This window comes from Centruroides vittatus, unplaced genomic scaffold (genome assembly GCF_030686945.1).
Source record: "Centruroides vittatus isolate TY-2023 unplaced genomic scaffold, ASM3068694v2 scaffold_2906, whole genome shotgun sequence".
NCBI classification, from domain to species: Eukaryota; Metazoa; Arthropoda; class Arachnida; order Scorpiones; family Buthidae; genus Centruroides; species Centruroides vittatus.
Genome location: NW_027122695.1, coordinates 129,665 through 141,309, shown reverse-complemented (window position 1 = coordinate 141,309; position 11,645 = coordinate 129,665).

Below are 11,645 nucleotides of genomic sequence, written 5' to 3'. Positions count from 1 at the left end.
GCGATAAAGTTATTGCGACACTCGCTATTAAACAACAGCGACAAATTAAAGTAAGTAGTTATAGCATGAACATTATTTCTGAAATAGGTCTCATTCGCATATGTGTAAGTTAAAATGATAGCTTTGAATATAAATATATAAATGTATGACTATCAGTTACTTTTCGACTTCTTTCTGGATCTTTTTGTAAGCCGACTCTATCGGAATTCAGACGGTCGGCCATTTCTTGCCACAATTTCTGGCGATTTTTACGGTAAAGGAAGCATCTAACTTTTCCGACATTGATTTAGGGTTGTCTTCCATAAAATTAACGAGCATCTCGAACTGGCGACTTGTAGTTCGTTGGCTTTCTTCGACATTTTAAAAACAAAATTATTTCACTAGCGCTGGTAGACGACAATGATAAAGCTACGTGCTTCGGTTAGAAAATGGCAGGTTGCAGTCACGTGACAAAGGTGCAATGTTAACTAAACTGTGATTGGTGAAAGCGTAATAGCTATCGATAGCATGGAACCCAGACGCATCTCGAACGTCTACCCGTAGCAAAACTCACTTAACGTGCAGCACAGAATAGCGATTTGCCTAAGGTTCGTTAACTTCCTCTCGCTAAGGAAACTTATCTAATGTCCCGTGTATCGCTCTCGTTGAGTTATCGGAAGAGCTCGGAATAGGTCCCCGGTCTCTTTATTAATGAAATACGCAGAAACGTTAAATGGTTTCCAAGTCATTAATTAAATGCTATTTTTTACATTTCAAAATATTATTTGAAATACTTACCAATATCGTTGCATTTGATAATAACCAGGCTACAAGAATAAGTCCGAAACCGAACATTATAGAAAATATTCCAATAAATATTCGAATATTGAAATTCATTTCCCCAAATATAGTTCCATAAATTAAGAAGCAAGTGATATAGAGGAAATGAACATAAATTAAAGGAATCAGCCAATAAAAAGTTTCGTTGACCATTTGATATACTTCCCACCAATTCCGTGTGTTTTTCCATAATGATTTGTAATCGATTTTTCAACAATCCCATTCGAATGTTTGTCTCTTGTAATTCTTGGGATAAATTCGCAAATCTTTTCGACCATACAAATATACATAAACCAAAAATGAATAGGAGAGATGCGATATGTCCTACTACATACAGAAGCCATATTGTTTGATTAATAGAACATGTCGTTGCTTCAAAATCGCTTCCGTTTTGTATCTTTATCCCCGCGTATAGTCCTAACGTGGACATAAAGCATATTACTAACGAAGCAAAGAAAAGCAAAGACAAACTTACAACTAATGACATTTGTATACGATTGGCAATTTTGTATTCTTCTTCGTAATTAAATTTCGAGTAATGCCAATTGACTTTTTTCCTTTTGACAATGCTAAACTGTAGAGCAATATACACTGCAATAAATAAAAGAATTAACGAAGCTAGAGTCGAATGTTCATTATGTATCTTTACTAGTCGAACGCAAAAATAGTCCGGTCTTAAAATCTGCAGAAAAAATTCGAGCGCTTTCAGCCAAAGATATACTTCAAGGACACTTGCATAAAACTTTACACACTTGGACAGAGAACATTTTCTTTTTGTCTGGTTTATCTGCTCGTGACATTCACATGAATCCAATAAATCTATTCCGAATACTTTTACGGAAGAGAAAATAGGATCGTATAAATACAATGGACAATACTTCATGTTATTTTCTTCCTATAGATTATATAATTGCAACCAGAAAATTATGGTTCCTTTCTACACTTGTTCGAAATTTTTTAAGCTACTGAGAATATTATTGAAATAAAACTACTTGACATTAATTTCTTGAAAATTTTCAAATTGCTGTTGTCTGTGGATCCACACATTGGCACCAATCGAGCAAATCAATTCCAAATACTTTTCCAGTAGAGAAAAGTAGAAACCAAATAAGGTATAATGGACAACACTTCATGTTTCTCCTCGAGAATTGTAAAATTATCAAAAATCTGCTTATATTGTATGATAGTATTAGAAGATTTCTAATATTATCTTCGTTTATCATTGATTTTGTATTTCAGATATTATTGTAAGAACGACTGCATTACTTGATATGAACCAGCTATAAGAGATTATACGTAATTTGCTATTTATATAAGGGAAATGTACACGTACGTGTACATTTCCCTTATGATTGTTTTCTCTGTAAAGTATGTATGTATTGTCTGAGTAAAAGCAGAACTTGATGCTAATGTCAAAAATAAGTGATTAAACGCAATTTATGTGTTATGTAAGAAGGGATAATGTGCATGTACGAGGCTCTGAAATCATTTTAATATAAGTATATTTGCCTAATGCATGGGCTATCCAATTCAGAAAACAAATGTAATTTAATAGAGCTTAGTTCTCAATATGACAGATTTACCGTAGTTACGCCATTAATTCAGAAAACAAATGTAATTTAATAGAGCTTAGTTCTCAATATGACAGATTTACCGTAGTTACGCCATTAATTCAGAAAACAAATGTAATTTAATAGAGCTTAGTTCTCAATATGACAGATTTACCGTAGTTACGCCATTAATTCAGAAAACAAATGTAATTTAATAGAGCTTAGTTCTCAATATGACAGATTTACCGTAGTTACGCCATTAATTCAGAAAACAAATGTAATTTAATAGAGCTTAGTTCTCAATATGACAGATTTACCGTAGTTACGCCATTAATTCAGAAAACAAATGTAATTTAATAGAGCTTAGTTCTCAATATGACAGATTTACCGTAGTTACGCCATTAATTCAGAAAACAAATGTAATTTAATAGAGCTTAGTTCTCAATATGACAGATTTACCGTAGTTACGCCATTAATTCAGAAAACAAATGTAATTTAATAGAGCTTAGTTCTCAATATGACAGATTTACCGTAGTTACGCCATTAATTCAGAAAACAAATGTAATTTAATAGAGCTTAGTTCTCAATATGACAGATTTACCGTAGTTACGCCATTAATTCAGAAAACAAATGTAATTTAATAGAGCTTAGTTCTCAATATGACAGATTTACCGTAGTTACGCCATTAATTCAGAAAACAAATGTAATTTAATAGAGCTTAGTTCTCAATATGACAGATTTACCGTAGTTACGCCATTAATTCAGAAAACAAATGTAATTTAATAGAGCTTAGTTCTCAATATGACAGATTTACCGTAGTTACGCCATTAATTTAGAAAACGCATGATATTAAATAGTGAGAGGGAGGCCGGGGGCAGATAATTTTGAAATTATTCTCTATCGCTTAATTGGCTGACTAATCTTGAAATCAGTTTTCTTGTCTTAACAGTCGGCTTCCGAAATTACTTGTTAAAAATAAACGATTGTGAATGGACTTTTTTTATGTGTGAAATAGGTGGAGATGGAGACGACGATTGTAAAATCTTATCTTCTACGTCAGGATTTGACACGAGATAGTCAATCTGTGTGGGCTATTAAGCGTTTAAATTATTTATAGACATCTATGACGTCCGAGGGAAACGTCGGTACAAATCATAGGACGGTTATTTCTATTTAAGAGTGGAGCTTAGACTAATTGATAAGACCATTTTCTTATAAACAAATAACGATAAAATTTAATTAAAGCAAATGAAATAAAAATTACAATAAAAATTACACATGATATGAGAATGTAATAAATGGAATTACAAATAATATAATCTAGCCCTATTTTTGTGGAGTTACTATACTATCTATTTTATATATAAGGTGTACGGGGGGATTATAGTGCCCCAGCCATTTTCAAATGCAAGTTCCTTTTAATTTAGAAAATGCTGAAAATTAATGTCCCCAGTACGTTCCTTCAAAAGACTGAAGATTGCACTAAAAAAATTTCAAATTTGTACGAAAAAAATTTTTACAGGATGCCACACCGACCTTCAGGAAATACATGTGTACCCCGCGCGCCTAACAGAGGAAGTTTATTTAGCGCGACTAAACGAGGGAACGGAACCGAGTTAGTGTCCCGAAAGAACGCTCATCGCGTGACATCGGGTCAGTCATAATAGACATGACCAATTGGAACATAGAAGGCATATAAACAGGATTTACAAAGCCAAGTAACGGAAAAAACGTCTTCCATAGTCTTAGCGCTGAAAGTTTGAAAAGTGGAGTTTCCCAAAAATATTTATTGTTAAACGGTTTTAGAAACAAGTTTATTCGTCTAAATACTGTCAAATATTTTTTCATTAGCAAATTAGAAGTGAAAAAACGATTAAAAAACGATTAAAACACGCGATTTTATAAGGACTGTTTATATAATTCGAAGTGATAGTCTGCTATGGCGTGGCATTTCGCGGAAAATTTAGTGACAATCGTTTTTACTGGTAAAGTTAATAATAGACAAAGAAATTAACAAACTACAGTGTAAAAGAAGTATATTGTCAATGTTATCAACAAATAATCTGCCTTTTTGCCCCTAGTTGCTGTAGAATATTAGGAAATGTTTTTTCCTTTTTTTTGGAAACACTGAAATATTTTTGACCCGGGGTTTGCTACAAAGTATTTATTGCTGAAAACAGTTAAAAGACACATGCAAGATTGCGAATCAGAAATTAGATAGCAGCAGACTTGTTTATAGTTTGTAAAAAACGCCTCTAAAGTTGAAGATTTTTTCCCCGAAAAATTCCTGAAACGTAATACTTTATTGTTTTCTTTATAAATAAATAAAAATGATATATTTTAAGTAGTTTTGCTGCTTGATACATCAATAACACATTTTCACAAATATCCAAAATGTAAAAACAACGAAAGAAACTATAATTTTTACAAAATTAATTTTTGAAAATGGCCAGCTATTGTACCTCATGCGCCTAACTATGCGTGAAAACCTCGCGCGCCTGCCTCGGGGTTAAGTATAAATTTCAGACAAATGTATTCAGATGTGTAAGAATGTATTCAATCTGTATGCATTAATAATGTTTTCTTTTTCATTATACGGTCTCGAGCCAAAACTTTTTTAAAATAAATTTTTTTAATCACTAGCCACGATATAAGGGCTATTAAAATTATCAGAAAAACTTACTTGGTAAAACAAAATGTGTGACGAATATACATACCTAGTACAAAAAATTTTTCAATTGTACGAATATACTTTTAAAGAAACTTATAATTAAATATAGCTTTGCGAAGAAACGTATACATAAAAATAAAATATTCTTTACTTTTTAAATCTTAAAACAATCCACTTAGTGAAATACTGTAGCTCCCTACGAGTGGCTAATGAATAGAAATCGGAGACGGTCCAGGTAGGTGTGCGCGTGCCAAATCCCGAAGGTGCCGATACCGGTCAATGTCGAATGCCTCTTTTGTCGCGTCACTAATATATCTCAAAGGACGCGACGGGGCTGTTGTAGATTTTAAACGTTTCTCGCCATAGCTGTAAAAATCTAAATACGTTAAACTTAACAGATTGTCGGTCGTTCGTTGTCTAACTAATTCGTTTTAGGGCCGAGTGTCCGCGGAAATTTCCAAAATTTACAACTTTTCGGTCACTCTCGTTGAACTGGAAAAATTTCTGTCTTTATTACATCTAATATTACGAAGAGATCAGACTCCACTGTACTCGGCAAGAAATTGGTTCGGTTAAGCTTCTGTTTAAGTAAAATTTCGGCTCTTTCGTCGGGGTTTTACTTATGTTTCTAATTCCCTAATCGCTTAATTATTTAACTACTTCTTAAATAGAAATAAGTCGAAACCGGTTACTTTGTACTTGAATATCTGTAGTCTCGGGAAAGAAGTGGAAAGAAATTTTTATGACAACCGATACATAAATCGTAAATTTAAAGAAAATAAATTCTAGAGCTTTTTTGTACCTTGTACGTGTCATTCATTAAATTTGTTTGCAAACGATGCTGCCAAAGTAACAATTAATTTTTTAACACTGTACTAGAATTGTTCACGTTTTTTCTGCATCCGCTTACAGATAGGACATACGAAATCGTAATATCACCGGTTTAACATCGAAATCCGTAAGTAATATAAGATGGGAGAGCGGAATAAACGTGGAATAAATATATGAAATATTTTAATGGATTTTTTTAAACTCCTGTCAACTATACAGAACTATCATAAAAACATGCCAATAAACTTCTATCGGTTGGGTTAAGTTATAAATCTAGTCTAGGGTGGGCAACCTTTTTTATAACGTGGGCCAGAATAAATTTTACGTTTTTTCCGCGAGCCGTAGTAGTTAATTGACGCCTTCTTGTGACTCGTAATTTTTTTAGTCTGCAAATATGAAATAAATAAATAAAAAGTTAATTACTACATTTATTTCTCTTATCGTTTTCGAAAATTACAAAGAATTGGAAAAATAACTATTAATTAGTTATTTTTCCAATTTAATAATCTATTAAAGATCTCGCGGGCCGGATAGAAACTTTTCGCCAGCCGTAGCTGGCCCGCGGGCCGGGGTTGCCCGCCGTTGATCTAGTCTGCTCGTGATTCGCATAATCGGGCGAGGGTGGCCGAATATCTAGCAGGCGGCTAACAGCCCACAACTGCTCCGGGATATAGAGTTGGACGCTTTACGCCTGTGTCGTGTCTTCCAGCTAAACCGTGACGTTGGTGCTCTGTAAAGCGCATGCGCTAATGCCTATAATCTGGCTGCTTGGAAGTTGACGGGCAGGCGGCTAACAGCTCAGAACCGGTCCGGTATATAAAATTGGACGCTTTACGCGTGTGTCGCTTCTACCGGCTAAACCGGGTGAGGTTGGTGCACTTTAAACCGTATGTGCTAATGCCTATATAATCTGGCTGATTGGAAACTGACCCGGTTTCGACATTTCTTTCGCCACCGAATTATTCGAATATACAATAGCAATTTTATCGTTTTTTTTCACATGTAGTATAGAAATTTGTAAAAGATACATAATGCAGTTATAATAAAATATTAATTTTAATTAATGCAAAGTACGTTAAAATATGAAAATTTATATTTTATAAAATACAAGGGAAGGTCATTGGAAGGTGGAAGCGGCGCTTCCATCGCTTCCAATGACGGCACGGCACTGGTTGAGATCGTAAAAGATCTTCTGTTTGTTGAACTAAGTGCAATGCTCATTTCGACTAAAATTGTTTACTCTTACTTTTTCTAATTACTCTTACTAATTACTCTTACTCTTACTAATGTAGTAAATAACGTTTATAAATAACGTTAACGTTTGGAATATATTTATGAATACGAATTTTCTGATAAAAATGAAATAATTTATTTTTAATTTTAAAGGGATGTTACACTATTATGCAAATGTATTGACTGTTTCCTATTGTATTATGTTTATCATGAATATATAAATAAAATAGCTTGTCTGTTTGTTTTATATTTTGAAAAATTGCTGAAATAAATTTAAACGTCGTATCGATTTTAATACTTGAAATAAAATTTCAATATTGTGTATTTTAGTTCGTAATCAATTTAATATTAAATTCTTTCATATAGAGAAAAATTATAAGAGTTAAGTAATTCTCTTATGGTTATAACATAATAATAACCGAAAGATAATAATCGGAGGAAATTAGCGATCGAGGTGTCGCACATAAATTACCTAACGCTATTTTTATAGTTTTAAACTACTGACAACACCTGTACTGTTTCGGGCGTTATCGCATATATTTTACTCACCCCAAATTTACGTAACGCATATCTTCGATTAATCTAATTAATTCCATTAAGGAATAGAACAAGTGACGTGGATAGAACGTTACATTTTACTATTATATGTATAACGTAGAAAGCAATGACATAAACATTACGGTTAACTTTGCAATGCTGCAGGAGAAAAACTGGCAAATCATGTTACCCAAGAGTTAAAAACCTAGTATGACCTGACACTATTGTATACATTCCACTTTCTTGTATTGCATCGGAAACGATTACTTCATATTCACTTATCCATATGTAGTGTACATTGCTTAATTTCTGGACAGCCTCGAAAGAAATAAACTAAGGCATTTATGCAATTCATATATTTATAGCACGATAAGCAGTTGACCATTTATGCTTATACGGGAATAATATACTTTTGTACTTACCACTTGTTCGTATATTGATGTATGTAAATATATTGCAGCTGTATATCAGAAATATTTGTCTAACATGTTAAAAGTGAAGAGCAAATAAAACTAGAAATGTAAAAAATTCAAATAAGTAAGTTTCAATATTAACTACAAATTACATTGTGTTAAATAAACTTTGTCATTTTGAATAAGTCAATTTTTCATTTTGTGAGCATCGTATTATTGTCATATTAGAACCATTCTTGTGAATGTAATTAAATTTGCATTATGATGATATATATTATGTAACAACCACACGCAGTGTTACCAAAAGGATAAAATACAAAATTTTATAATTATTTTTTTTTCAACATAGACCTACTTTCGTTGTTATAGAATTTTCGATTTCTTTTTTAATTGTATAAATAAATGAATTATCGTTAAACCATTTAACAAGACGTAAACATTAAGATTCATTTAACAAGATTCAAACAAAAGTTCATTTTTAAATCTCTGTAACTTAATAAAATAATTACGTTGTTCAAATAATTATATTATAATTATATAAGTATCCAAATAAATATGAAGTTTATTGTACTAAATGTGCATTCCAACGTCTTCCAGTTGTTTAAAATAGTCTCCTGCGTGGTTTGGGTGGATTTTCACGCTTACTGTATATAGTAACAAGGAAAAGTGTTGACTTTAATAAATCTTAAACTAACCTATTTCTGTATTTATTTTGTGAGAAATTCGAAATAATGAACATAATTTTAAACAAATTTTTTAAATTTTGAGTACGTAAAGTTGGAAGGAAATTACATCACGTATATAGGAAAGTCTATCAGAAATGACATATGGAAAAATGTATTGTACATACATTTATGATCAACGAAATCTGTATAATTAAACAAAAGTTTTCATTATATACAGGCAATTGTCTTAGACAGGTTTAATGAAAATTACATTTTAATATATTCTGCATTACCTTTACTTACGAACGAATAATGAATTCCACGCAGTAAATGGTAATTATACAGATCATAGTAAGATCAGTATTATTATTGATTCTTAATACCGACTGTGTTATATATATTTTTTCTGTAGCTGTTCATAATAACTGCATGTATGGATCTGGCAGACACTTATTAGGAAGGATGCATTTCAACAAAGCCATTTCTTATCTTTAAGGAACATCCACAAATACATATTTAGCTTAAAAACTTCAAGTAAATGAAAGAGCAGAAAAGAAATTAAAGAAAAATATACTGCCGAACACAAAAGTTGCAGAAAAGTAGTTTAATATTGTGAAATTTTGATAATTCGGAATTGTTTTCATTCTCCTTGTGATTTTCCCGTTGGATTGAAGAGAATCAATTGGAGATAATAGGGATGGTCGAGTAAACATACTTATAGTGTCGCACTTAACGAGTTGTAATGTCGACAATAGCGGCTTTGTGCCACTTTAACACTGCAACATGAATTCTGTTTTGAAAATTTACTATATCTTTTTATTGTCAACAGAATCGAGCTAAGTCGATATGGCACCATTAGCAAGAAAAGCTACTGAAATCTGTCACCCATTCTCATGCATAATTAGTCATTCATTAGTCACAAAAAATTTTGGAATAATAGAAGAGAGGTTTTAAGCACACTATAATCTGATGTAAGTGCATTAAAGACATGTTCCGATTAACAACTATTTCCTTACGTACTGTATGTAATCAATACTGTTTATGACCGTAATTAATCAAAGAAAATCAGAGAAAAAAAGCAAATAACGGAAAAAAAAGCGTTTTTAAGAAAATGATTAATAACGAAATTGCATTCTGTCGATTCGAATAGATGTGATAACTATTCCAATGTGAAATTAATTGTACATAAATTAGAAAATTTTGCGATGTTAGACAAAGAAAATTGCAATACGCAACAAAAAAAGTATAAAGAAAAGGGAGAGAACGAAATGAAAAAATTCATGTCCAAAAAAAAAACAAGGAAAAATGACGCTTGCTCGTTAGGAACAAGCCCGATTTTAGAAAGGCCGCGGTGATGTGAGAACCCGGGTTAGTGCAAATTTGACGACTTTAATGTTATATTTTTTCAGTCTAAAAAGAGGAAAAAGAATTATTTCATTTCACAAATGCAGTCGAGGAACTTTATAAAATTATCCCACAGATAGCAATTTCTCCGTGATTGACACAGCTTCCGAAAGACTAATCGAAGGAAATGGAGGAAAAACTGCGGATTAGAAAAACCATCAACTTTACCAAAAATGGGCATTAGAGTGGCAGGGAGAGGACTCCAAATAAAAGGCAAGAGGACTGATGACGACACAAGTTCGTCTGCCTAAGTTGTGTGTGTTAAACACTTCCATTGATTTTATGCCAATGTAAACGTTTATAAACCTAATGAAAAAATTGTTGTTATTTAACGTTTAAATGCGTAGTGAAATGCATTATTTCCAGCGCGCTGTCTCTCGACTTCCTCCTCCATCCCGAACTGCACCGTTCTGGTACTCGACCGCTCGCGCGAAACTCACAGACCGATGTAGTGATGTCAGTCCTGACTTGGGCATTGCTGACATAACGGTTATATATGTTTACGTATATAATTATAATATAATTATCTGAACAACGTAATTATTTTATTAATAATAATAGCATACAAAGAACACATGCATCGGGAAGATCTTGATGCACACGAAAATCTATTTCATATTTGTGAAAAAAGTATTTATGTACCAGAGCCTCTTTAGCCGCCACTCGAAAACATCGAGTGACGTTTCCACTTCTCAGAACGAGGACCTAGGGTTTGGATTTTGGGAAGCAGTGTTATTATTATGTGACGGTGTTGTATACGGTAACGAAGCGTAATATGTAAATGATTGGATGCGACGAACAAACTAGATAATAGTTGAATTCTGAATGTCGTCGTGAGAGGTGTTTATAAGGATGTGTTGTAATGAGACTGATGAATCCGTCTAATCTTTAAATAATAAAATTCGTGCTACTACTACTTCTTCTTCTTCGCCCTTAATACAGTGAAGCCTCGGTTGGGTCAGGTACCAAAGATTTCAACTTCTTTTTATCTTTCCACTACGCCTCTGCAAACACCACCGTTACGTCGTCAGTCTTTCTTCTTAGATCTTCGTCGATCTTGTTCGTTTACCTCTTTTTGGGTGTAAAATTCGTGCAGATTAATACTTACCTGGTGCCGAAGACAAGTTATTGCACTCCAAACTGTGTCAGATAGAGCGTATAATTTGTGGTATATCTGTTGCTAAATATATAGCAATCCTGTAATAATAAATGCCATATCTATTATGTAACGATATTAACAATCCTTCGATTTGAGTTGTCGGGTTCTACGTCAGATGAAAGCGTGCTTCTGGGCATTAAACTACTGTACAAATTATTCCACTAGAAATCTAACAACCGTACGATATTCTAAAATAAAAGTTCATAAATAAACGGCCTTAGAATGCAAAAATCATCTTTATTGTTTCCGTAATAATAGTATCAAAACAATTATCGAAACAATTATTACATTTTCAAGTGAATTTTATGAATTATTAATTTTGTTTTTCGTTTCAAAATGACTGTATTTTCATACAGTATTTGA